Raw genomic sequence first — 25,842 nt, 5'->3', positions numbered from 1 at the left:
CTAGCCCTGGGACTGAAGCAGCCTGATGGTCAGAGGGATCTTGGGGACTTGTTCCCACGGGTGAACTGTCCCTGGGACATTGGCCTTGGGTGGGGGGGTCTATAACGATAGAGACATGGGCAGAAGTTTTAGGGATGAAGGGGCCTGGGGTTGGGAGCCTGAGGTTGAGGTGCCCAGGTGGGAAGTGTTCCTGAGTGGGGGGGTCCTGGTGTTGTGGGCCTGAAGGTGACGGGTCCTGCTGGTTGGGACCCAGCAATGAGGGCTCCTGGTGCAGGTGGCCCCACAGCGAGGGCTCCTCGTGCTGGGACCCCCCAGGGTGGCGGGTCCCGGTGGCAGCGCCCCAGGGGCAATGGGTGCCGGGGGCCGCAGGGCGAGGGGCGCCGCGCGCGGGGGCACCTGTGCGGGGGCTTGCGGGGCCGCGGGCCCCGTCTCCAGCTGCAGCTCCAGCACGGGGGGGGCGCTGGGCCCCACGGCCCCCTCCAGCTCCTTGGAGCGCAGCACCCGCGGGGAGCCCTGTGCCGGGCTCAGTGTCACCAGGAGGCACCCAGCAGTGCAGGGGGGCAGGGCCCCCTTCCCCCTGGAGCCCCAGCCACTCCATGGAGTTTCCCTCCTGCCCCAGGAGCCCCTGGCAGCTCTCCAGACCCACTGGAACCCCCAGCTGCACCACAGGGCATTTATGGGATCCCCTCCAGACCCATTGGGGTCCCCTTGCCTGCACCCCAGGGCAGCCAGCCGCCTTGGGACCACCCTGCCTGCACCCTGGGGCAGCCTGGGAACCCCACAGACCCACTGGGATCCCCCCGTTGCACCTTGGGGAACCCTTGGTCTTGCCCAGATTTCTTGGCACCCCCCACCTGCACCCTGGGACACCATGGGACCCCCAGGCCTCTTCAGACCCCCTGTGGCACCACATGGCACTCTGGGACCCCACCAAACCCCTTGGGATTCCCCTCTTGCACCACAGGGCACCCTTGGAACCCTCCCCCCTGCTACAGATGCCTCGTAACCCCCTGCCTGCACCCTGGGCAGCCTTGACCTGCCCCCCCCTGCCCCCCACACACACTCATTGGGACCCACTCCTGCACCCTGGGCACCCTTGGAACCTCCCAGACACTGAGATCCCCCCGCCTGCATCCCGGGGCACCATTACCCATTGGGATCCCCATGTTGCCCCATGGGAACCCCAGGCCCGTTGGAACCCCCATGTTGGGCCCTGGGACACTCATGGGGGATCCCTTGGAATCCCTGTATCATAAACTGGGGTACCCACGGGACACTGCTGACCCCTTGGGCCACCCCAGCCTACACCCCGAGGCAGCCATGGGCCCCACCAGACCCTTTGCGGCTCCCCTGTTGCACCCTGGGGGCCTTGCACCTTGGGGCTCCCAGATCCCTTGGGTCCATCCTGCCCATGCTCTGGGGTACCACTGTGCCCCTCAAGACCTGTTGGGACCCCCTGTGCGTGCTCTGGAGGACCCATGGTCCCTTCGGACCCTTTGGGACTCCCCCTGTTGCACCATAGGGAACCACTGAACCCTCCTGTCCCACCCCAGACCACTTGGGACACCCCTGTTGCACCCTGGGATCCCCCCAGACACATTTAAAACCCCATGTGGTACCCTGGAGCACACACAGGACACCCGCCTCCAACTCCTTGTTACCCCCATGTTGCACCCTTGGAATCCCCTTGGGACCCTCCTGCCTGCAGCCTGGGGCACCCCTGGGCCCCTCCAGGTCCCTCGGAATCCCCCCCCTTGCACCATAGGGCGTCTTGGGAAGCCCCTGGAACCATTTCCCAACCCCTGCCTGCACCCCGGGACAGGACCCTTGTGCCCTTTGGACCCCGCAGTGCTCTGGGACCCTCACCAAAAGCCCCAGCGATCCATCCCATTGGTATCCCCTCCCACCAGCTCTGCCCTGCGACAGCGATGGGACCCCCCAGACCTCACGTGCCAGGGGCCCCTTTGGCACCTTCCCCACAGACCTCTTTGAGCCCCCCAGATCCCCTGGTGTCCCCCCCGGGGGAAGGAACCCTTCGGTCCCAGCTCTCCCACCCACGGGACCCCCTTGGGTCTCACCTGGGGCTCGGCAGTGGTGGTGTCAGGGTCCTTGGCCACCTCGCGCACCATCCGCAGCTTCTTCAGGGAGGCTCTGAAGAGCCTGGGGAGGATGGGGGGGTCAACGGACGGAGTGGGGGCCCGGAAGCCTGGGCCCATTCCCATAATCCCAGCAGGAGAGATGGGGACCCCGGGCAGGGTGCGCACGAGCACACGTGTGTGCTGCAAGCAGGTGTCATGGGCATGTGCACGAGCACCAGCGTGTCTCACACAGGTGATGTGAGGGTGACCACAGGCACGCACGCGTCTCACACATGGGTGACGTGACCGTATGCATGAGAACACGCGTCCTGCGTGTGCAGGACGCGAGTGTGCTGATGAGCACACACGTGTCACAGGAGGCACGGGTAACCGTGAAGACTCACACACCTGGCATGCGTCTCCCGTGTGCAGCGCACACACTTGCCAGCTCGTACGCACCGTGCACACGGATGGCCGGGCTCATGCGCAGCCCCGGGGCCACGCGGGCCCCTGCCACGAGGAGGCAGGAGCGGGCGCAGCGCAAACGCACACACGGGCACGTCCGAGCACACGCGCGTCCCCGTGCTCGCTTACACACACGCACTTGTGCGCAGGCATCTCTCCATATCTGCAGACAGGCGAGTGTGTTTGTGTGGCCGTGTCACACGGGGAGGGGACACTGGGAGGACAATAGTGGCAGGTCCCTGCACCCCAGGACAGGGTGGGCAGTGACGGGGACCAGAGGTGGGGGTAGATGGGGACCGGTGGGACCCTGCACCCAAGGGCGGGGGGGGACACGGCCCCCACGGGAAGCAGCACTGGGGGGAAGGGGCACCCGGGGTGTCTGGTACTCAACGCAGGGGGGGTACCCGGCCCCAAGGGGGCGGCTCTGGGGGTGCCACAGGGGGACGGCAGCACCCAGGGGGGCCCAGCGGGGCTGGCACTCGCGGGGCGGCTCCCGCCGCCGCTCACCTCAGCACGCAGCCGGCCGAGCTCCGCTTCCCCATGGCGGCCGCGCGCAGCTCCCTGGCACCAGGCGGCCCGCGCCGCCGCTCCCGGGGGGCCAAGCCGGGCCGGGCCGGGCGCTTCCCCGCCGCCTGCCGCGCGCTCCCGCACAGCCCAACGGCCGCTGCCCACAGTGGCCGGCAACGGCCCCGGCCGCCCCCTCAACGCTTCGGGCCACCTCGCGCCGCCTCGGGCCGCCGCCTCCCACGGCCCCGAGCGCCTCTGGTCGCGCAGAGGTCGCACCACCCGCCCACCGCGCGCCTCGCTGCGGCCCCGGGACCGCCGCCGCCTGCAGCTGCCGCTGCCCAACGCCCCGCCCCCAGCCTCCCGCCGCGTGCTCATTGGCTGCTTCTGCCGCTGCCCCGCCCACCTGCCAGCAGCGCGCGGCACCTGCCCCGCCGCCGGGCCCCGCCACGGCCACCTGATTGGCTGCGGATTAATGAATATTCGATAACATCGGTAATATTGGAGCCCAGCGCTGCGGCTGCTCCCAGCAGGGGACGATCATCTGTGGGCTGGAAATGTCCCACTGCAGAAGCCTCTGCTCCCGCCGCGTAAGAGGACAGGACACCTGCCCGGGAGCAGGAAGTTGGTTCACTTCCTCCTGCTCCATGGACTCTTCACGGGGAGTTAATCCATGCACCAAATGCCCATGGAGAAGCTCCTGGGATGCAGCGGGATTCACTTCCATCCTCTGTGCTCCGCAAGTTCACAGGAGGTTTCCCCTTCACTAAATTTTATGTCGCTCTGCATAGGAGCTTCCTGTCTAAGCTCGTAATCCATAGGGATGGAGAGAGGGTGACAGCTGGACACACACAGACACCTTTGGACTTTTGAAGGGACAGAGTGGTGGTGGGGTTGTGTTTCCATGTGTTTCCTAAGTAAAGCAGGACAAGGCAATGGGCAGCCTGATGCCAGACTTAGCCTCCAGAAAAACACTAAGTTTGTGTCTTTCTTCTGAAGCTGGGGTCAACAGTACACCAATGCACCCAAGGGATTGCAGCGTGAAAGGGCCTCTGCTCTGCCTGTGCGCTCTGTGGGCTCCAGGGGAGGAGGTCAGAGGCCCAGCGTGATCTTTCAGGGACCAAGGGCTGCCTTCGGGGTTCATGTCCCTGGGAGCACTGCCACTGGAGGTGCAGAATGGTCTCTCAATTGCATGCCTGGGGCTGTGGCACAGGTGACAGTGCTGATGACAGATGCCCATCCTTGTGGAAGGGAACCTGAGGCTCCAGGAGAGCTCAGGGGAACCCCGGGGATGCCTAGGGGTGGCAGTGAGTGGAGTCTCACCAAACATGGGGCAGCCCATGGTAGAGTCCCCCAAAGACCACGCAGCAAATGCAGGCATGCCTGGGGAAAGGAGGGCTCAGCAGTCCCTGGAGAAGCAGGGGGGACCCAGGAGGCGCAGGGAAGGAGAACTGGAGAGTGATTCATGCACTCGCAGCGAAACACCACAGGCCGGCCCTAATGAACACCTGAAACCATCTCCTGCTCTTGCAAGAGCCCTGGGGTCACTCTGAGAACCATTTAAGAGCCGGGACACGTGCCAGTTGTGAGCAGCCCTGTTTGGCTAGATCTGCTTCCCACCCCAACCACCAAGGCCAGTGCGGAGTCAGGAGTCACCCATGGCCTTAGGGCCCCACAGCCCCCCTAGTCTTTCCATGGAGATTTTCTGACAACAACTGACAAGGGGAGAAAAACCTTCTGAGGGGTTTATTTGGAGCTGACAATGGCTGTTGCCACCTAGGGCTTGTGTGGGCACGTGGCTGCTATGGGGCACGATGCAGCAGCATCTCTGTAGACCCCAGGACACAGTGTCTGTTGCTCTGTGCCAGCCCCGCTCTCGGGGCCCTGCCGGGCTCTTTCACCTGCGCTGCTCCTCTCGCTGCCCCGCGATGCAGCAGCAGCAGAACGCTCTGCGCAGGGCCTGAAGCGCCATCCTGAGCCGCGAGCGCCATTGCCGGGGAGCCGCGATGTCCAGAAGGGCAGCGGTGCCTGCGGTGGGAAGCAGAGCTGTGGGCATTGGGCTGCACGGGCGCAGGGCTGCACCTGCCTGTCCCTGCCACCAAGGGCTTCCCAAGGGGCTCCGGCCTCAGCGCAGCAGCCCCCGAGCGTTTTCTGCTGTCGGCCTCGGTGCCGCTCGCTGTCTCAGACAAACCTGCCGTCCCCAGAAGGGCTCTCCACTCGAGTACGTACCTGACTCAACGTCTGGTGTGAGGTTGCAGGAGGACAATGACTTCTCCTCTTGGGGCTCCAAAGCATCCTGCATGGGCAGAGCAAGAACACGCACCCGTCGGCCATCAGCTGCTGCTGATCAGGGTACTGGTGCCCTGGGGTGCACGGGGCAAAGGGTTTGAGGTTGGGGGAAGCTGCCCGGGGCTGCGTGTCCCAAGGGAAGGGACCTGCAGCTGGCACAGCAATGGGACATGGCTCGTTGTGGGGCTGTAGCAGCAGGGCTGGGCTGGGGCTGTGATGCACAGGGGAACGGAGGCAGCCGGTGCGTGGCACAAGGGGGATCGTGCACTGGGTGAGGAGGGGGCTGCTGCTGGGGCTGCCCCTTCCCTCCTCGCTCAGCATCCAGGCCCCAGGGCTGAACGTGGCACAGGGGTGGAGGGGATGTCAGCTCTGCACCTTTGGCACTTGGAAATGGAGAGGACCCATCATCTTCCCATGGCAGACCGCACAGGGCAAATGGCTGGGGGTGACAGTGGGGCACCGTGGACAGGGGGATCCCTTGGGATGTGGCAGCTCTGGGCATGCCCTCTGCACCTCCCCCCACACAGCTCACATAGGAGCTCCCTTGGATCGTGGGGACAGGTGACATGCTCCATGCTTACCTGGGGAGCAGGGCCTGCAGCCTGGAGAGAAGCTGCTGCTTTTGCTTCCTGCAGCAGAGATTCCTCAGCTCCTCTGGGCACTGCTGGCTCAACAGAGGGGCACATCACTTCACCGGGTCCCTCACTGGCAGCCTCTGCTTGTTTGATGTCGGGCAAGGAGGGCACCTTCTCAAGGTCCATCTCCCTTTCCGCAAACAGGCTGCGGAGACTGGGTCTAATTCAGGGCAAGGAGCTACTTTCCTCCAACTCTTCCTCTGGCAGAAGCTCTTCATCAGCATCCTCCTCATCATGGCTCTGCTCTGCTATTTCATCCAGGTGTCTCCTCCATGTTTCAACGTTCTGCTCGGGGGCATGAGCATAGAGGCGCTCCAGCACCTCCCATTTGGTCTTGGTGCTCTTGAGGAGCTCCACTTGTATGATCTCTGGTTTCCACAGGTTGTGGAAAGAGTTTCTGGCAAGGGGCTAGGAGAAGAGAGGCAGAATTTGCGAAGGAAACTTCTTTTCCCAACAGCCGTGTCAGGAAAGGTTTCCTAGGGCTCCTTCCACCAGTGCTGGGACAACCCAGCTGTCACAGCGTGGCACGGCTGCTGTCCCAGCACCAGGAGGGCTTCCACCTGCTCCAGCCCTCCCTTACACTCACCTCCTTGGGTCTCACATTGAGGGATCCTGACACTGACAGGGAGAAACGCTCCCCATGGCCCTCCTCTTCCTCGCCCTGGCTCTCCTGGCTCTGCTCCTTCCTCAGGAAAGTGACTTCCCGGATCTGCGCCAAGCTCTGCCCCGTGCGGGCCAGGCAGCTCCTGTCGAGCTCCTCCAGTGTCTCTGCCTTGATGCTGAGCACTCCCAGGTACCGCGCGGTGTTGTCTTCGTGCACACGCAGCGGCCTTCCTTGCACGTGGCAGGTGATGCCCACAGGCTGTTGTTTCGAGTCCTGCCCTGCCGGTGCTCGTCGTGGTGTCCCTGTCCCACCATCCTTGCCAGGGGAAGCTGGTGTACCAGCCCTGCTCACCTCCCTTTTTCCCCCTCGAGCGCAGGGATCCGGCCCTTCCTCAGCTGCAGGGGCTCTGCTTTGGTCACACTCCATGGTCTGGAGCAGCCACGAGCTTGCCTGTGTGCCTTGCTCGACGGTGTGTGCCAAGGCATCAGGCTGTGCTGGCTGCCGGCTGGCTCCAGGGCTCGTGTCATCAGGACGGCTCAAGGGAGCAGACCCCAGCCCCACGCCTGCATCCTCCAGACGCACAGCAGGAGGTGTGGGGCCATGTGGGACAGGCCCCTGGCTCTCACACCTCAGTTCCGTGCCAGTTTCTCCATCAACGCTCTGAACGAGGCTGACAGTCTCAGGTGAGAAGGGCGATGGGGATTCCAGTGGGGCCATTTCATTGCAGCACCCGGCAGTGATGTCTTGTGCAGAGCTGGGTGGCACCACTGCAATGGAGGAGCTGCTGAGTCCAGCCTCCTCCGAAACACCTTCAGCTGCCATCGCACCCTGCTCGGGATCATCCGGGGCAGAAGAGGCCGCTTCATCTTCAGGATTTGCCACGGCAGGCACTTGCTGTTCAGGAGGAATAGTCTGTGTTCCCGGGACAAAGGAGGAGCTTTCTGAGAGCTTCTGGCTTTTCAGGGAAAGATTTGTCCTCTCACGACCCCCTTGCAACATCCTGGCTTCTCCCACTGATGATGCTGGAGCCTCAGGCCTAGATCGAGGCAAGAGCTGCACATGCTCCTGAGTTTCCTGGATGAGAGCATGGGTTTCCCACTTGGGTCTTTGAAGTGGAGGCAAGGCCAGACATGATGCCTTTAGCTTCTGCTCTTCCCTTTTCTTCCCTGAGTCCAGAGTCATCCCAGCACGAGGAACAGGTGGGAAGTGTTCCCTGGCAGCATCTTTGCTGGAATTTGTAGCCACCATCTCCAATGCCTTATTCATTCTCTCCAGGACTCTCCTGGCCACCCCTTCCTTGTCCAGGGCAAAGGTCCTGCCTTTGGGAGAAGACCCGCAGGACGTTTCCAGAGCAGGCAGCTGAGCACGGCCCAGCTGTGCTTGCCCTGAACCTGCTCTCTGCCCTCAGCACAGAGCTTGTGGGGTTTATGTGGGCCTTGGAGCATCCAGGTCATAGAATCATTATGGTTGAGAAAGATCTTCAAAACCATCGAGTCCAACTGTAAACCCTTCAGCACCATGCCTGCTAAACATGCCCCTAAGTGCCTCATCTACACGTTTCTTGAACACTGCCAGGGATGGTGATTCCACCACTTCCCTGGGCAGCCTCTTCCAATGCTTTACAATTCTTTCCATGTGGAAAGTTTTCCTAATATCGAACCAGTTCCTCTCCTGGTGCAACCTGAAGCCATTTCTTCTTTTCCTATCAGTATTTTAGAGATCAGCCTCGCCTCACTACAACCTCCTTTCAGATAGTTGTAGAGAGCAATAAGGTCACACCTGAGCCTCCTCTTCTCCACACTAAATAACCCCCAGCTCCCCCAGCCACTCCTCACAAGGTCTGTGCTCCAGACCCTTCACCAGCTTTGTTGCCCTTCTTTGGAAATACTCCAGCATCTCAACGTTTTTCCCATGCCCAAATCTGAATACAGTATTCGAGGTGCGTCCGCACCAGCACCGAGTACAGGGGCAGAGTGCAGGCCGGGCTGCTTTTTCCCACGCTCAGGAATACATGTCCCCTCGCTGGAGGAGCTTCTGCTTGGCTATCTTGACCCAGGGCTCCTTCCTCGCCATCCTCGTGCTCTCCATGCGAGTCCTGTCCCTGCCTCCCACCTCTCCGTCCAGCCCCACCACTCACCTCACTCGTACGCTCTTGTGCTCCAGGGATCCCATCTGTGGATGAGGAGCAGGCATTACCCTGCTGCTCCTTCTCCATCTCTCGGAATCGCTCTGAGGATCTCTCGCACGGGCACCAAGGGCAGTTGCTCCCTGCTGGTTGCGCCGCTCTCCTCAGAGTGAAGAACCCAGCAGGGACACGGTCACCTTAGGGACCGCCTCATCACAGTGGCCTGTGGGCACGATGCCACCCCCATCACAAAGCCCTGGGAGTCACCATGGGGACACCAGGCACCGTGTCATTTCCTCCTCTCCCCACTCCTGAGCAGGTCCTTGGGGCACAGGATGAGTTGTCCTCTCCACAGCGCTGTGCTCCACAGGCCTTGCAGAGGCTGCCCTTTGTCAGGCGCTCCATAGCAGACACCCACCACGAGGCCAACCCGCTGCTCTGCCCCCCGTCATCACCCCTGCGCTGTCTCCCTTGCTCTCCCCTGTGATCCTCTCCCCACGCCAGGTCTCTTTTTCCACCAGAAATCCCCCTCACCACAGGACTGCAAGGACCGTCATGGGTCAAGAGCAGGACTGTGGGTGACGCAGCATGCGCTGCTGCAGCGGGCTTTTACACCCCCTCAGCTCCATGTGACACCAACCCCCAACCTGCCACCAGGAAAAGACAAAACACTTGGGACTCTCACGCTGAGCTTCATGACATGGGCTTGTTTCTGCCCACACTCATTTATTATCCTGATCCCCCTGCCCTGAGTTGGGAGCCTTCAGTCGCAAGAGTGAGGAAGGGCCTTAGTGCCAGTTACAAGTTGCAATTAATATGTAACCTATATATGTAACCTATTGGCTTTTATTTAAGAAAATGTTTCTTGTTTTCGTCTTCCCCCCGCCCCCTTAGTTTCCTGTTTATTTCCTCGTAACAGGAAAGCAGAAAATCTATTGCTTTTAGCCAGCTCCCCCAGAAAACAAAGCAGTGATACTGGATTGAGCAGCAGAGAAAAGACATAAATTTTGTTTAGGGAAATGCTTGCATGCCAGGTCAGACAGCTGGAGGAAATCATTAAATCATTTCCTTCCGAGTCTTGGACACTGAAAATATGATCTAAAAAGTAAAGCAGTTCTGATGTCTTAGAGAAAAAATAAAGGCGCGGGGGGGAGGGGGGTATATTTTAAATGCAAATCAATTTCTATCAATACATACTGTCGTTCAGCAGGTTCTGTAAAATTCAACGTAGCAAAAACCGCCCTTGTCTTCAGGTGTTCAGGTGTGTCCCTATATGCACACCATGGTTTCACATATAAGGCATCATGAACTGCTCTTGCAGCTCCTTTCCCTGTGTCTGCAAGGACCCCACTGTGGGCAACTGCCACCAGCCCTCTCATACGGAGACAGTCCCAGACAGATGCTGCTTGACCATTCACCACCTCCAAGAGCACAGGGTACACACAAGTCAGAGATGAATCCAGCCCTCATTCCCTAAAATATCTCCCCATGAGCTCATTACCTTGAGCCTATGAAGAGCCCCAAATGCAACAAGCACCTTTCAGGCTGCGAGCTGTAAATTCTTGGCTCCAGCTTTGGGAGAAGAGACCGACATTCAAGCACTGCACTGGGATATATCCTTCTATTACCGGGAGGACAGCTGTGACACACTGAGACACACATTTATGGAAGGCCTCTGGATAAAGTCCTCTGAAAAAATATGTGTGAAGGGCATGTTTGCTCTTTTCTGACATGCCATCTCTAGCTTAAACACCGGAGAAAGCTTGCTGAGGACTTTTTTAAAAATAAGATCCTCTTTTCATACTAAATGGAAGGTTACATACTGTCCCATATTGTCCCACATGTACAAAATATTGTCCTGCTTCTACAAATCAAGTGACACACAGCAGAAAACACTTCTGAAGCTCACCAAAGCATCTCAGCCTGTGGCCACACTTTGTGCTCTTTCACCCCACAGGACTTTGATTCCAGTTTTGAAAAATGCCAACCTATGAACCATTTACTAAACCTCAGATTCCTGCACGGATCTGCCAAGTACAGAGATCTCTTAGTGCAGGGCAGCGCAAGTGACTTCTCCAATGCCCCATTTGATATATTTCACAGCTTTTGGCACTGTCTGGAGATGTTCCTGAAGGATTTCTCGACTTCACCAAGGCTTTTGACACCGTCCCTCACAACATCCTCCTGGGCAAGCTCCGGAAGTGTGGGATAGATGAGTGCACAGTGAGGTGGATTAGGAATTGGCTGGATGGCAGAGCTCAGAGGGTGGTGATCAGCAGTGCAGAGTCTAGTTGGAGGCCTGTAGCTAGCAGGGTCCCCCAGGGGTCAGTCCTCAGTCCAGTCCTATTCAATTTATTCATCAATGACCTGGATGAAGGCACAGAGTGCTCCCTCAGCAAGTTTGCTGATGACACGAAACTGGGAGGAGTAGTCGATACCCCAGAGGGCTGCGCTGCCATCCAGAGGGACCTGGACAGACTGGACAACTGGGTGGTGAAAAACCTCATGCAATTCAACAAGGCCAAGTGCAAGGTCCTGCACCTGGGGAGGAATAACCCCAGACACCAGTACAGGCTGGGGACCGACCTTCTGGAGAGCAGCTCTGCAGAGAAAGACCTGGCTGTCATAGTGGATGATAAGTTGACCATGAGGCAGCAGTGTGCTCTTGTGGCCAAGAAGGCCAATGGGATCCTTGGGTGCATTAAGAAGAGCATCTCCAGCAGGTCAAGGGAGGTGATCCTGCCCCTCTACTCAGCCCTAGTGAGGCCGCATCTGGAGTACTGTGTCCAGTTCTGGGCTCCACAGTATGAGAGGGATGTGGAGCTGCTGGAGAGAGTCCAGCGCAGGGCTACAAGGATGATCAGGGGCCTGGAACATCTGCCCTATGGGGAGAGGCTGAGGGAGCTGGGCCTGTTCAGCCTGGAGAAGAGAAGGCTGAGAGGGGACCTGAGCAGTGTCTATAAGTACCTCAAGGGAGAGAGTGAAGAGGATGATGCTGGTCTCTTTTCAGTGGTGGCCACTGACAGAACTAGAGGTAATGGCCACAAACTGAAGCATCAGAAGTTCCACAGGAACTTAAGGAAAAATTTTTTAACAGTGAGGGTGCCAGAGCACTGGAACAGGCTGCCCAGAGAGGTTGTGGAGTCTCCTTCTCTGGAGATCTTCAAAACCCGCTTGGATGCAGTCCTGTGCCACGTGCTCTAGGTGACCCTGCGTGTGCAGGGGGGTTGGACTAGATGATCTCTAGAGGTCCCTTCCAACCTTAAGCATTCTATGATTCTATGATTTATCAGAAAAATTTAGAAAACGACATCAGTGATGGGATGACTGCTTCCTGGAGGTAGAGGGAAATCTCCCTGCTCATGTTCTGACTCTCCCAACTCCATGGCAGTGATATACTGAATTCCAGATGACACAGTGAGATTTGCCCCATCACAGGGATGCAGCCTGTAGGTCCTCAGTGCTGCTGGGCACTGCTCTTACGTTCCCCACGGCTGCCCTTTGCAGTACCTCCATGGCATGGAGTGAGGAGGGGAGGAAGTGGGGCTGCACTCGGAGCCCCCTCTCAGCAGGCCGAGGAGCAGGGGCAAGTTGGAAAGCAGTTCTGACTGACAAGAAGGGAAGAACATCCTCCTCCTCAGCTCCCTGATCCAAGGGTAAGGGAGCAAGTGAGATGGGGACTGCTGGATGAACACTGGCAGCCTGGACCTCAGTTCCTGTTCCCAGTGATCCTGCTGCTCTCTGCCAAGGGCCAGGGCTTGGGGAGCTCCTTCCTGAGGTGTCACACAGAAACTGGAAACTGGAAAAACACCTGTGGATCCCAGGCTGTGGCACAGGGCTGGGAGCTGCCACGAGTCCTGTGTGAGGGACTTCCCTTGCTTGGGGACAACGTGGCAGCCAGGACTCCTGGGACTTCCCCAAGCCCCAAGGCTCCCGTGGGGCAGCTCCAACCCTTGTGTGGGTGCTGGGGGCAGAAGGAGAGAATCCAGGGCAATTTTCCCTTGCACTAGCTCCCCCTCTCCTCCTCCGCCATGGCGGGCAGTGCCAGAGGAAGCCCAGCACAGCAGCTCACACAGCCCCCACGTCCCCGCATCAAAGCTCCCAGCACCAGCAGCCCCGAGCTGGGCTCCCCTCCCTGCCCCATCCCTGCACAGCCCCCAGCACAGCTGGGAGCCCCATGGGGCCCCTGTGGCAGAGCCCAGCCCCACCGGGGCAGCCAACGCGCTGGGCTCCTGGCGGGGAAGGGCTGGGGAGGCCATTGCTGCCCTGGAGGGCAGGGCCAGAGAGCTGGGCGGGACGACGCTGTGACATCATGTCTTTGTGAGTGCCTGATTGGCCGGCAGCAGGCAGGCAGGCGTGGGAGGTGGGTGGGGGATCTCTGTGGTGAGAGGAGCTGAGAGGGCAGCAGCGGTTCCTGTCTGGGGAAGGGGTTTGAGGAAGCTGCCACAGGCCGGCAGCAGGGATGTGGTGGGTTTGCACCTGTGAGGTCACCTCCATCTGACGAGATGAGAGGTCGGGAGAAGTCCCATGTGCCTGTTGGAAGGTGCTGGAGGTCTAGAAGGGAATGGAAGGGATGGCAAGTTGGGCTTCCTGTCTCTTGGAGCGCTTTGGGGTGTCCTCTCTGGCGCCACCTGTGGTGCTTAGCCCTGCATGTCCTTTATGCAGAGGCACGTGTAAGCTGCCAGCCCTCGGGTTAGGTAGGGGGTGTCGTGGCGAGCTGCAGTGCAGGATGGTCCCACTGTGTCCCCAGGGTCTAGGTGCTCAGAAGGGAGGAGGTGTCTGGAGAGAGCAGCGCTCCGCTCCCAGAGTCGAGCCTGCCGTCGCAGGGTGCCTCAGGACGTGGTAGACCAGCAGCAGGCACATGTCCTGAAGGTTGGTAGTGAGGTCGCTGCTGTGCCAGTCCCTGATAGACCCAAAGCAGGGACATAGCTCTGATGGTGCCTGTAGATCTGAGGCAATCAGCAGGCTGTGGGTGGCTGAGGTTTCTTGTGATGTCACCTCTGTCTCTGCAGCTGATAGGCTAGAGCCAGTTGAAGGCTCCAGGGCACATTGTGAGGTCACTTGTGCCCCTGTGCGGCCAGCAGCAGGACCAGCACCAGCCAAGTGCCTGTGAGGTCCCCTCAGTATGAGCAGCTGATCAGAGGGCTGGGCTGTGACATGGACTGTGAGGACACGTCCATCTGAGCAGAGGACGTGCCAGAAATGCACTGGTGGGGCAGGGCTGTCCCCAGAGTGAGTCATGGAGAAGGGGCAGCAGGTGAACGGCTGCTCCTCTTCCATGGATGGGATCCCTGAAGGGGATCACCTCCCTCACGAGGGAGGTGAGCAGTGGGACTGGAGGGAGAGGCAGGCGGCAGGGATGGGACCTGCATGGAGAGCATGAGGATGGTGGGGAAGGAGACCTGGGCCAAGACAGCCAGGCAGGAGCTTCTCCAGCGAGGGGACACGTATTCCTGGCCAGGGGCATTTCCTCTCACACAAAGCGGCCCAACGGGCACTGTCGCCTGTAGCTGACGCTGGTTCAGGAAGAACCAGGAGCCACTGAAGATGTTCATGGGCCTTGACTGCCTTTGATGCAGCCACCCAGAGGTCCTCATTAGCCCAGTGCCTGTTCATCTCATGTGAGGGGATGAAGAGAGGTTCAGGGGAGGAGAGCTAGAAGGGTTTGCAGGCAGAGCCTGGAGCAGAGACATGGCAGGGCAGGGGTGCCTCCCCTTTATGCAACACCCTGGATGTAGATGGGATGGGCTTTCCCTACAGCCAGGGCTGGAATGTCTTTGTTCAGGTACAGGACAGAAATGCAAGATGCCCTGGGGCATTTGTCCAGCCATCACTCCAAGGAAAACCATGCCCCCTGTCTGTCCCCTGTCCTTTTGTCCACATTCCGTATACCGTCGCCTTCTGCTTGAGCATTGCCACAAGCTCCCTGCTCATCCACGCAGGTCTCCTGCCCCCTCTGCCTGACTTCTTACACACAGGGATGCACTGTTGCTGGGCATGGAGGAAGTGCTGCTTGAAAACTAACCAGCTCTCTTGGGCCCCCCCTTCCTTCTAGGGCTCTAGCCCATGGGATTCTACCGAGGAGGTCTCTGAAGAGGCTAAAGTTAGCCCTCCTGAAGTCCATGGTTGCAAGGCTACTTACAGCCCTGCCACCTCCTCGTTGGATCCTGAACTCCACCAACTCATGGTCACTGCAGCCGAGGCTACCCCCCACCTTCACATCTCCTACTAGACCCTCCCTATTTGATAGCACGAGGTCCAGTAGCCCACCTCTCCTCGTCGGCTCCTCCACAACCTGCGTCAAAAAGTTATCGTCGACGCTCTGCAGGAACCTCCAGGACTGCTTATGCCTGGCTGTGTTGTCCTCGCAGTTGATGTCGGGGGTAGTTGAAGTCCCCCATGAGAACCAGGGCCTGTGACTGTGAGGCAATATCCAGCTGCCTATAGAAGGCCTCATCAACCTCCTCGTCTTGGTCAGGTGGCCTGTAGCAGACACCCACCACAGTGTCTCCCACATTAGCCTGCCCTCTAATCCTTACCCACAACCTCCCAACTCCCTCATCCTCCACCCCCAAGTTGAGCTCCATGCATTCCAGTTGCTCTCTCACATAAAGAGCAACTCCACCACCTCGCCTTCCCAGCCTGTCCTTCCTAAAGAGCACATAGCCTTCCATGGCAGCGCTCCAGTCGTGCGAGCTATCCCACCATGTCTCTGCGATTCCAATGAGATCATGACGCTGGGACCGCACACAGAGCTCCAGTTCATCCTGCTTATTCCCAATGCTTCGCGCGTTGGTGTACAGGCATTTCGGGGAAGTAACCGAGCCCACAGGTTTCCCAGGAGGGGTGAAAGAGGACCCTCTGTGATCATTTCCTATCCTCACTTCCCCACTAGCATACTCCCGCTGGACGCCATCTGACCTAGGCTGCGCGGTGCTGTTTGCCGTGTCTGTGTGCCACTCCCCTTCCCCCTTCTTGCCTAGTTTAAAGCCCTCCTAACCAGGTTGGCCAGCCTTTTGGCAAAGAGACATGTGCCCCTCTTGCTGAGATGGATCCCATCATTTCCCACTAGCTGGTGGTCATAAAGAACAGTCTCATGGTCATAGAAGCCAAAACCCTGTTGCCAAGCCCAGCGGCACAGCCAGTTGTTAATCTGCCATACTCGCCTTCTCCTCCTTGAATCCATTCCCCTCGTTGACAGGATAGAGGAGAACACTACCTGGGCTCCCGTACCTTTGATGGCCATCCCTAGGGCTCTGAAATCTCGCTTGATATCCCTCAGTTTCCCCATGGCATCATTAGTGCCCACATGAAACAATACCAGAGGGTAGGACTTGGGATTAGCTCACTTGAAACATCCACAGAGAGCATTTCTTGCCATTTTAAAAATTGGCGTAGTGTTAAATTATTTAGAGATGAAATTATGTGCAATCGGTGCTAATGAAGATGTAGTGCCTCTGCCTTGATTATTAACTTTTATGTTCTTCTGCCAAAACTATTCACTGAAATAGCTTGCAAAACCTTTTTGGGAAAAGTGTCCATCTTTTCCATATGATCCAAATCAAGGACTATTGTGGCTTTCTTCCACACAAAAACCTCGTATGAACTCACCTTCAGTCTGGTGCATGCTAGAAACACCGTTTTCCAGGAACTCTTCTCCATCACTCTCTACTCTTTGGTCTTATCCACTTCTATTCACTTCACTCCACTGCAAAATCTCTCTCCTCTTTGTTTTACCACCGGAAGTGCAATTGTTCCTTTTGCGTTTTCTTTTGGATGGAACTGCAATAAGATATTAGAAAAAAACAACCCAAAATATAAGCAAAGCAGCTCCTCCTTTAAAATCTGCTCTTCTTATCTTCCTCATATGTCAAGTAAAACAATCAAAGAACTGAAAGTACTGTCAAATCTCACTACACATGTAGGTCTAAACGAAGGGTCGCAAGTTAGTGGTCCATTTGCTGTTAGATTTTTAAATTTATTCAAGACTTTAAACTAAATTTGAAGCTTTTAAGCCCAGAAAATTCCTACTTTAGCCTTGCTTTGCAGTCCTATTGTCTTCCTATTGGGTAAAGTTGCTTACTGTCTCATTACATGAACTAATACAGATGAATAGCAAAAAAGCCTTTGGAGAAAAGCTCTTCAAAACTCTTATAAACCAGTAAAGATCAAAAGCTGAGTGAATGTTGGGAAGAGTTAAAGAGAGACCATTTCAAGAAAGTAACTGAAGAATAAAGAAAATTCTCAGTAAAGTTTTATGATTCAGATAACCTGTTTAAAACAGTCTTTGTCCTTATGCCTTCCACAAAGGAAAACAAAAAACCCCACCCTTCTTTCTATTTACAGAATATTGCACAAAACAGATGGGTGAAATCCTTGGCAAAGTTTCCACCGGCAGAAACCTTGTCACAGGAAGGATATCAATGGCATTAGCAATATCACCCAGAAAGCCTGTTGGTGGGGGAGAAAAAAAGAAAAAAAAAAATCTAAAAAGAAAAAGCAACTTGCCATTAGGCAGTGCTGTAGGGCAGGCTCCAGGCATCACTGGCATCTCTATTCTTTCGTTACACTTGTTATCTTGTTTATTACATCCAGAAACAGAGGGCTGCTGTGGCATCACCTCGTAGTGAGATGGCACATCCTGTGAAGAGCTGCAGCCTTGCAACGAAGAACAGACAGCAAAAAAGTTGGTCTCACGTTTCTAGTTACAAATACTGAGGCAAGTCTTCAAATCCCGAGGGTTGGAATACATACCTCTTTTCTCACGAGACTCTTCAATTTCTTCACAAAGTTGTTCCAAGTCTTTATCCATTTCCTCCTTCACTATGGCATGGGCAGCATCTCTCAGAGCACAAGCTTTGTCTCTAATGAGACGGTCTGAAAGTTGACAGTCAGAACTGAGTGTTTGCCACTAGCTAAGTGAAATCCTTGATTTGGATCATATGGAAAAGATGAACTCTTTTCCCAAAGAGGTTTTGCAAGCTATTTCAGTGAATAGTTTTGGCAGAAGAACATAAAAGTTCATAATCAAGGCAGAGGCACTACATCTTCATTAGCACCGATTGCACATAATTTCATCTCTAAATAATTTAACACTACGCCAATTTTTAAAATGGCAAGAAATGCTCTCTGTGGATGTTTCAAGGGAGCTAATCCCAAATCCATTGTAAAGAGACAACTCTTCTCAATCTATACATTTTAAAGGTTGTCTAAATGAGGGATAAAGAGCTATCCTCACCTCCAGCTTCTCTATCTGGCTTGTATTCTAAGGCACTGCTACAGATTAGATCAAGATCTTTCAGAAAAATCTCCTGCAGTTATATATTGGTGCAAGTCAATTTTAGAGAGAATTGCTGAAAGGTCCATTGGCTGTTTAATAACTGTGATATAATCAGGTACCCACAAATTAAATAGATGGGTTCAGAGGTTGTATTAGACTTGCACAGTATCGACCCACATTATTTTAATTAATTCAAATAAATGACTTCTTAAAAACCCTGAATATTTGTGACATTATGAGCAGATAGTGGAATTAACCACTTAGCTGCTTCAAAAAGGAAGGGCTCTTTCAAAGGGCTTTGAAGAGACACACTGGAAGGGAGAAGAAAGGGAGCAGGAAGCTGGGGAGTGTGTGTGGGAGACAGCAAAGGGAACAGACATGCAGAGCAGGATTTGCTTCCTTCAGCTTCAGAACATCGCAGTAAATACATTGGATTGAGCCACCAGAGACAGGCTCTGCTCTGGGCAGCAGCAAATCCGCTGCTGGAATTGCCCTTTGGAAGCAGCTGCTCTAGGCATCTCCCTTAGGAGTAGATACCTGGAGCAGAGCTAATTATGTCCTTACTGGGAGCGTGAGAGGAGCCTCAAGGGTAGTTCAGGTGAGGACACCTCTATTTGTTTAGACTATTCACATGTCAAGAGGCTGGAAGGGAAAGACGAGGGATGCCCAGAGGAAAAGGGCCCTTGCTGATACACAGCTGTATTAAAATTGCATCTAACTCTGAAGTCTAAGTCTGTTAAGATGGGGGCACAGTCAGTAAATTAAATGAGAAAAAGAGGGACTTGGAAGTTTTGGGGGAAAGATGAAACCACATGTCATTTATGGCTGATCCTGTGCTGGGGAGCCAGAGACAAAATGGCAGGCGGAATCTTGAATTGTTTTTTGCAAACATCTGCTCTTCTCCTGTTCCCAGAGGAACCACTGACAGCCAACAAACACGTGGCAAGAGCTTTAGGCTTTATTCAAACAGCCCCAAAGAAATCTGACTGTTTATTTCAGAGTTGTAGCATTCCTACATATCAAAGTCTTTCCCAGGCAAACTCTGGTGGTAGCTGGTCTGACTTTCTAGGAGGAAACCAGGGCTTTCAGTGACTACTCAAAAAAAGGACATTGAAGAGCCTCAGGGAGTCAGCAAAATAAAATACAAAACACTTTTTGCTCCTCCAAAAAGAAATCCTTTTAGTGCAGTGCTAAAGATAAGCCTTTCGCTAGAGCACACCAACACTGGGCAGTTAAAAATACACCCAGACAGTACAGTATTACAGACCCAGAGCAGTTTACCTCATCTGCATCAACAGGGTTTGTGAAGGCCTTGAAACGTCCGTCAGTAGCAAGTCTGAGAGTAACATCCCTTAAGAAAATGCTAAGTGCACCAAGGGACTCCTCCTCCTGCTCCTCTGCCCCTTGCGTTTCTCCCTGTGGTGGTTCCCGAGGTTCAGGCGGTGGCGCCACTGGCAGCACTTCCAGGGCCTGCCGAACTTAAGGGAACTAGAAAAGTTTATTCCATCGGCAGCACTCAAATAGGAGCACACACAGAGTTACTGATAGGAAACCCACTACCAAAACAAATACTGTAAGGCTGTTAACACACAGTTAGCAAATTTTTATCTATAGAATAGGTTCACCTGCTTTCTTTCTAGATGCAGGAGGTTTAGCAGCTTGACTTAATTTTAAGTCCTCAAAAAAGCTTCTTCTCTCTTCCTTAGCAGGCAACGGGATATCAAAAACTTCTCCATAATCTTCAATAAACAACTCCTGTATCTATGGCATGAGAAGGAAAGACATTTCAGGTACAAGATCACTACGCCAAAAAGAGGATTTTTTTAAATTAAGCTTAATAATGATCTGAAAAATAATAACAAAAATGTTATCTTCCTGGTGATCAAAGGCTAGATTTCTTTAGGTCAGGATGGCAAATATCTTCTTTGAGGAAAAGCTCTAGAATTTAAGCTCAGGGAATGGACGAGCACATGATGCACTGACAGAGTGATGACATCCCCCACCTTTGAGGTTTCCTGCTGAAATGGAAGCGAGTCCCTTGACTCGCAAAACAACCGAGACAAACGTTCTCAGCGCTGCTTTGTGTCTAAGCAAAATTACATGATTCAGAAGGGTGCCCTCGTAATAAAAGGATCCATTTGCTTGAGGGAGGTCAGTATTACTTAAAGGATTCGTAAAATGAAACTGAATAAAAGAATTGGGAAAAGTGTTGATAGAAATACCTCATCTTGGAGATCCATGTACGATACGTTTGCTGTTGCAAGCAACAAAACTGGAGCAAATGCTGGAATGTTCTCTAATAACATTGTAAAGGTAGTTTTCAACGTAACGCGAGCTGTTTCCCACCAAACATCGATCCGTGGAATATAAATTATACTTGGTGCTGTCCTCTCAGCTTCTCGGATAAACTAGTAAAATGAAAGCTTTGGTAAGAGCAATGAACCAGGGAGCACAGGCTGCTCATAAATAACTACGCATCAAACTGGCCTAATAAAATAGAAGTGCATACAGGCAAAGTACAAAAAACAAACAACCAAAAAAAAATCCCAAAAAAACAAAAAGCCCCACACACCTCACCATGCAAGACTTATTAATAGTAGAGTAAAATTTCTGATTTGACTCAAAAATTGATAGAGCTACACAGACAGAGATCCAGATTGCTGCCTGATTGCAAGACTGCTTACATGTAAGTTAACTTCTAAAGAGCCGCATGACTCTAGAACATCTGTGCTTACGTGCCCATCTCTCATCAAAGGTCAAAATGTTGTAATACAGTAACGAAGTACAGTAAAAGCAGACCACCTCCATTAACAATTTCACTTACCTCACTCGAACAGTTTACAGACAGTCAGTCAATCTCATGAGATCAAAAAAAGAAAAAAAAAAAGAAAAAAAAAAAAAGAAAAAAAAAAAAAGATACCTGTGCACATATTTCCTCTGGTGATGAAGCACTAGCAAGCAGAACTGGCAGGTCCAGGGTATAAACCAGAAACTTTTCCAGGGCGTGTATGACTGCAGGCGCCAAGTGGGGGCTTTGCCCATGGTCTGGCTCTCCAGAGAGCAAGAGCCTTGGCCTGTGACACCTTGGCTGGTGAGAAGCATTTCTGGAACAAAATTAGAAAATAGCAAGTTTAAAACACATAGTGATGAATAAAGACATCAATTGTTAATTTGCTCTGTTTCAAGTTTCTCTTGAGAGAAGACACAAGCAGCATAATCTCTTTCCAAAGACACAGCAAACTGAAGATTCTGAACCTAAAAGGGGACAGGCATTTACCTCTTGAAGTCAAGGAAGTTTTTCTTCTTTCGACAAGACTTTTCAGGAAAAGTCTCCTCATCTTCAAAGGCTGAAAGTGACTCCTCATCACTCCAGATGAAATCGCTTTGTAAAGTAGCGTTCATATCATCTGGAAGACAAGAAGGGTTTGTTAACTTGCCTGGATAGTCTGCATGTCTCTCATTCTAATACAGCTTCCAAAGCAGCCCCAAAACCCACTTATCTTCTCTTTCTCCCTTGGATGGGCTCACACTAAATGCGATTTTTGAAGACTTGATCCTACCACAGGTCTAATGAGATTGTACAAGGCTCTACAAAGTTCACCTAAGTCTTATGTTTTGCAAAAGTTATATTTCTTTATTGGCAAAAAGTCCCTTTTTTGCCCCAAGAACAAAGAAATGTGATTATCAGCAACGACTCCTGTACTTGCTAGACACCCACACAACCCACCAGGCTGTGTGTCTGGAATCTGTGTCCCACAGTAAAAGTATGGGAATTAAGTGAATGTGATGGCCACCAACTGGCCTTTGTCTCAAGACTCCTAAGCCAGGGTGTGTAGATCAACACATCTTCTGTATAAAGATCTTCCAAGATCACTCAGGGAGGAGAAGGTAGAAGCGGAGAACAGAGAGGGGAAGCAATTATGGATCACCTAGCATCTCTGCTTGCATTTGTTGTGGCTTTCTGCCTGTTCTACCAATAAAAATGAACCTAGCAAGTCTCCAGGTAGAAAAGCCAGCAGGATGTTGCCAGGAAATGTGATGCATGTGATCTCACACATCGCACAGTGTGATCCACAAATGCTTCAATTCATATGAGGTGAAATGATGATAGCTAAAACAACAATTAGTTTTAACCAGCTGTACATGTTATGGTCCTACCTTGCTGCTGGTCCTTCTTTAGGACAAGTTCTGCGTGGGGAAATACTCTCTGCAGGACTCGTAAAATTCTCTGAAAAGTCTTATTAAGCAGTGGTTTAAAAATGGGTGATAATGCTTGTCCGGGCAAAGCCGCAGACCTCTGTGAAGCTGGTACAATTCTTTCCATAGCCATGAAAAAATCTTTTTAAAAAACAGGTTAAAAACAGTCTAATAGGAAATGTGAAAAGTGTTGCTGCACTACAGAGGCTTTGTTAGCCACCCTGCACACTTACAAACCAGCCAGACTTTTCTCCTGAACCTTCTAAGCAAAACTTTTCTCCCGAGGAAGTTGCCCCAAAAGCCACTCGCTGTTTGGAGAGGCAGAAAGTAAAGCAATAAGTGGATGGAAGTGTCTCACTCTGATGGCTTTGAGGACACGCAGCTGGCTCCCTGGCTAGTTGTGCAGCGAGGTGCAAGCGCCTGGTTCCTCCCTGCCGTGCGCCACGAGCTGAAACTCCTGCAGAATCAGTCACATGCAGGAACTCGCTTCATTTTTGAACTTACCAGCAGCTTTTTCAGCCAGCTCGTCAAGGAACGTGTCATGTGGTGTAGGGGTCCAGTTTCATGTGTGAAGCTTGAAAAATCTCTTTCTAGCCTAGAAACAAAGTGTGTGCATTATAGTTTGTCTTGAGTCAAAAGGCAGAGGCAGAACCCCTCACATTAAAATTCCTACAAGTTTAAAATAATCACTTGCCTTAATCTGTTAAAGTGTAGTGAATTCACTCCCTTCTTTTCAAAGCTTAATATTTCTGTTTGTTCCATTAAACTCTTTCTGCAGACCTAAGGCCAAAAGGCAAGTAAAGCTTCTATAAAAGTTAAGTTTTGACAAGTAGGAGACCTATTGATTTGGGGAAAGAAACATTAGAAAACTGCAAAGAAAAGGTTTTCCTCAAAGAAAACTTATCTCAAATGTAGCAAGATATCATGACGACAGACTCACTAGTTTGCTCTTCTGTCAGTTCATTCAAGCAAAATAGTCCTAGCACTGGTTCCAATTGCTGCAATTGCTACAAAGAGCAACTGTGATTCAAGCTAGTATCACCGATCCAGAAACTGGATGGAAACAGGAGACAAATGCTTATGGAAAATACACTGTTTCGTTAAATACACTGCTTGGTGCATTTTTACTTGCTTCCAGTCATACTCCACTTTATCCTTTTCCCCAGAAGTGCTAATTAAAACAAACAAACAAAAACCTAACAATAGTTGAGATATTCTGGCTAACTAGCAAAAGCCAGAAAAAAAAAAAAAAAAAAAAAATCAGCTTCACATGGAATTTTCCTTTTTTTAATACTTTGGGTTGTTATATACCCATTCTTTCATTGCTTAGAAACGGTGATTTTAGCGAAAAGCTACTTTTAAACCTACTCATTTTTATTTGGGACAATGGAGTTCCCTAGGGCTTGTACCTCTTCTTTCGTACTGCATCCACCCTCCGCACCAGGACGGTCTCTCAGGATATTGCTCCTGTGTGTGAGCTGCACGGGGCTGCATTCCCACTTACCTGCTCCATGACACCGTGTTGTGACACGACTTTGTCAGCAAGAAAGATTTGCTGGATGAGCACCAGGATTGAATACAAGTTCCTACCTCTTTATCTGGCAGTTTAAAAAGGAATTCTTGCTCAAAGCGCCCGGCTCTTCGTAGCGCAGGTTCTATCCAATCCAGCCTGTTGGTGGCTCCAATGACAACGACTTCTCCTCTGCTGTCCAACCCATCCATAAGGGCCAGCAGTGTTGATACAACTGAGCTAGCAGAAAAAGGATGGAAGGCAGGCAGGCAGGCACACATTATTTTGCTTCACTGGGTTAGTAAATTTTGTTAAATTATGCATTATTTTCTCTAATGATACCTGAAAAAGGACAAGATTTTGCTCATTAAGATGCTGACGAGCGAGAGGGCTCATATTAAGGCTCTCAAAAATAGAGAAGGTCACTTAAACGTTATGCTGATATCAAGCTTAGTGAATGCTTTTAAACTATTGCTTAAAGTCACACGAAATTTAGTATAATTGAGCTACACGTTTGCAGGATAATATTTCATATATAAACAGGTTTTGGTCTTCTTTCCACAAAGATAAAGCACATTATGTGTAGAAAACGATGGAAGGACGAAATTTATGGGCCTGGAATAGAACAGGGATGCAGGAATATGACGTAAGTAAAACGGTGCTACCCTACGAGGAAACGCGTGAAATGCGCTGTGGTTGCAACATCACTGGAGCAGATTTTTAGCGCAACAAGAGATCTCTAACAACTGAGCTGATGGAGTGACATGTTCTCAGCCTGCATCTGTTTCCCTCTGAACCTGAGCCATTATCTTGTGCAACCTCCTCTGTGGTTTTGGTGGGGAAAAAAATTGTGGTTTGAGGATTTTGGGGGTTTTGTTTGTTTTTTTAAATCTTCCCCAACACATCTCCAAGATTTCAACTCTCCAATCCAAAGTACAGAGGCACTGAGAAAGAGAACACCAGTGTTCCCATTTCAGTCTTAGAAATGGGCAGAATAAATAAATAAATAAAAGTAAAAAAAGGGCAAGTCTTCCTCCAAAAAATCTTCATCACAAAAAATTACAGTCCCAGCTCTGCCAGAGCACACTGCAACATTACCTGCTCAAAGAGCAAACGAAGTTGGCGCTCCGACTCCCCTGCCCACTTACTGAGGCAGTCAGCACCTTTTCTCATGAAAAAGGATATTTTCCTGCCACCTTGGCTGCACTTGTTGGTAAGGGCCCAGGCAACCAGGGTCTTTCCAGTCCCTGGAGGGCCATAGAATAAGCAGCCTGTGTAATAAAGAGAGATTCACATGGAACAAAATTATCAAAAACACCCATTTGAAGCCCCATCCCTAAGATGATCAACCCCCTCCTCTGAACCAAAACACTTTATATCCAGAACTGCAGTAACAGCCAAATTGTGAGAACAGCCAGAGCAGGAGGAAGTTTTGTGTTTCTAAGGGATGTCACATGCCAATAAGCAAAATTAACCAAGGGCATTAGCAAACTCAGACCCCCGCTCTCCTCTGGAGAGAGTGCAGTGTCCAGCAGGACACGTCCAAAACGGGCCCCAGGCACCACAAGGGACCACGGCAGAAGGGAGACAAACAAGAGCCAACTTCTGGGGCTCCAAGTTTTATAATACTAGTTTGTTCTTCAATTCGAGTTGTCTAATATACTCCCTTTTTCAAGCACCATACACCAGGTCTTTGATCATGCCAAGGCCTTTGCTTACATTTTGAACCTGCATATGCTCAAGATTTTATACATTTTAAATAAATTATTTTCACTACTAAAAAAAATGCCCAAATGTTTGAAGCACAAACAAATACATTGATGCCTCAGTGTAATATCCTCCCCAAAACAGCGGAATTAGCATTTTGTAAAGCTGTGTTACCTTGGCGGCTGAATTTGGAGTTTCTCAAAGACTTTTGGGTAAAGCATTGGAAAAAGCACCATCTCTTTTAGGGCTGCAATGTGGTCGGAAAGACCACCCACTCCATCAAATCGCACCTAAAGATCAATTCAACAGAATAATTTCACACATTAAAGAAAGCTGCAGCCTACAAAAGGTTCCATCAGAAACCCTGGAAAAATCCCTCTAACACAACAACTTAAATCACTTACCGCACTATCTGCATTGCGCTGATGCCAGCCACAGTTGCGCTCAT

At 52.4% G+C, this 25,842-nt stretch overlaps 1 pseudogene; it reads right to left on the bottom strand.

Annotated features, from left to right (window-relative positions):
* On the bottom strand, window positions 1–25,842 carry LOC148595000 (ATPase family AAA domain-containing protein 2-like; annotated as a pseudogene).

The sequence above is a fragment of the Tinamus guttatus genome, unplaced genomic scaffold (assembly GCF_059628265.1).
Source record: "Tinamus guttatus ecotype Peru unplaced genomic scaffold, ASM5962826v1 Tinamus_guttatus_pri_ptg000168l, whole genome shotgun sequence".
Taxonomy (NCBI): Eukaryota; Metazoa; Chordata; class Aves; order Tinamiformes; family Tinamidae; genus Tinamus; species Tinamus guttatus.
Note: the sequence above shows the minus strand (reverse complement) of the source record. Positions and strands in the feature narration are given on the sequence as shown.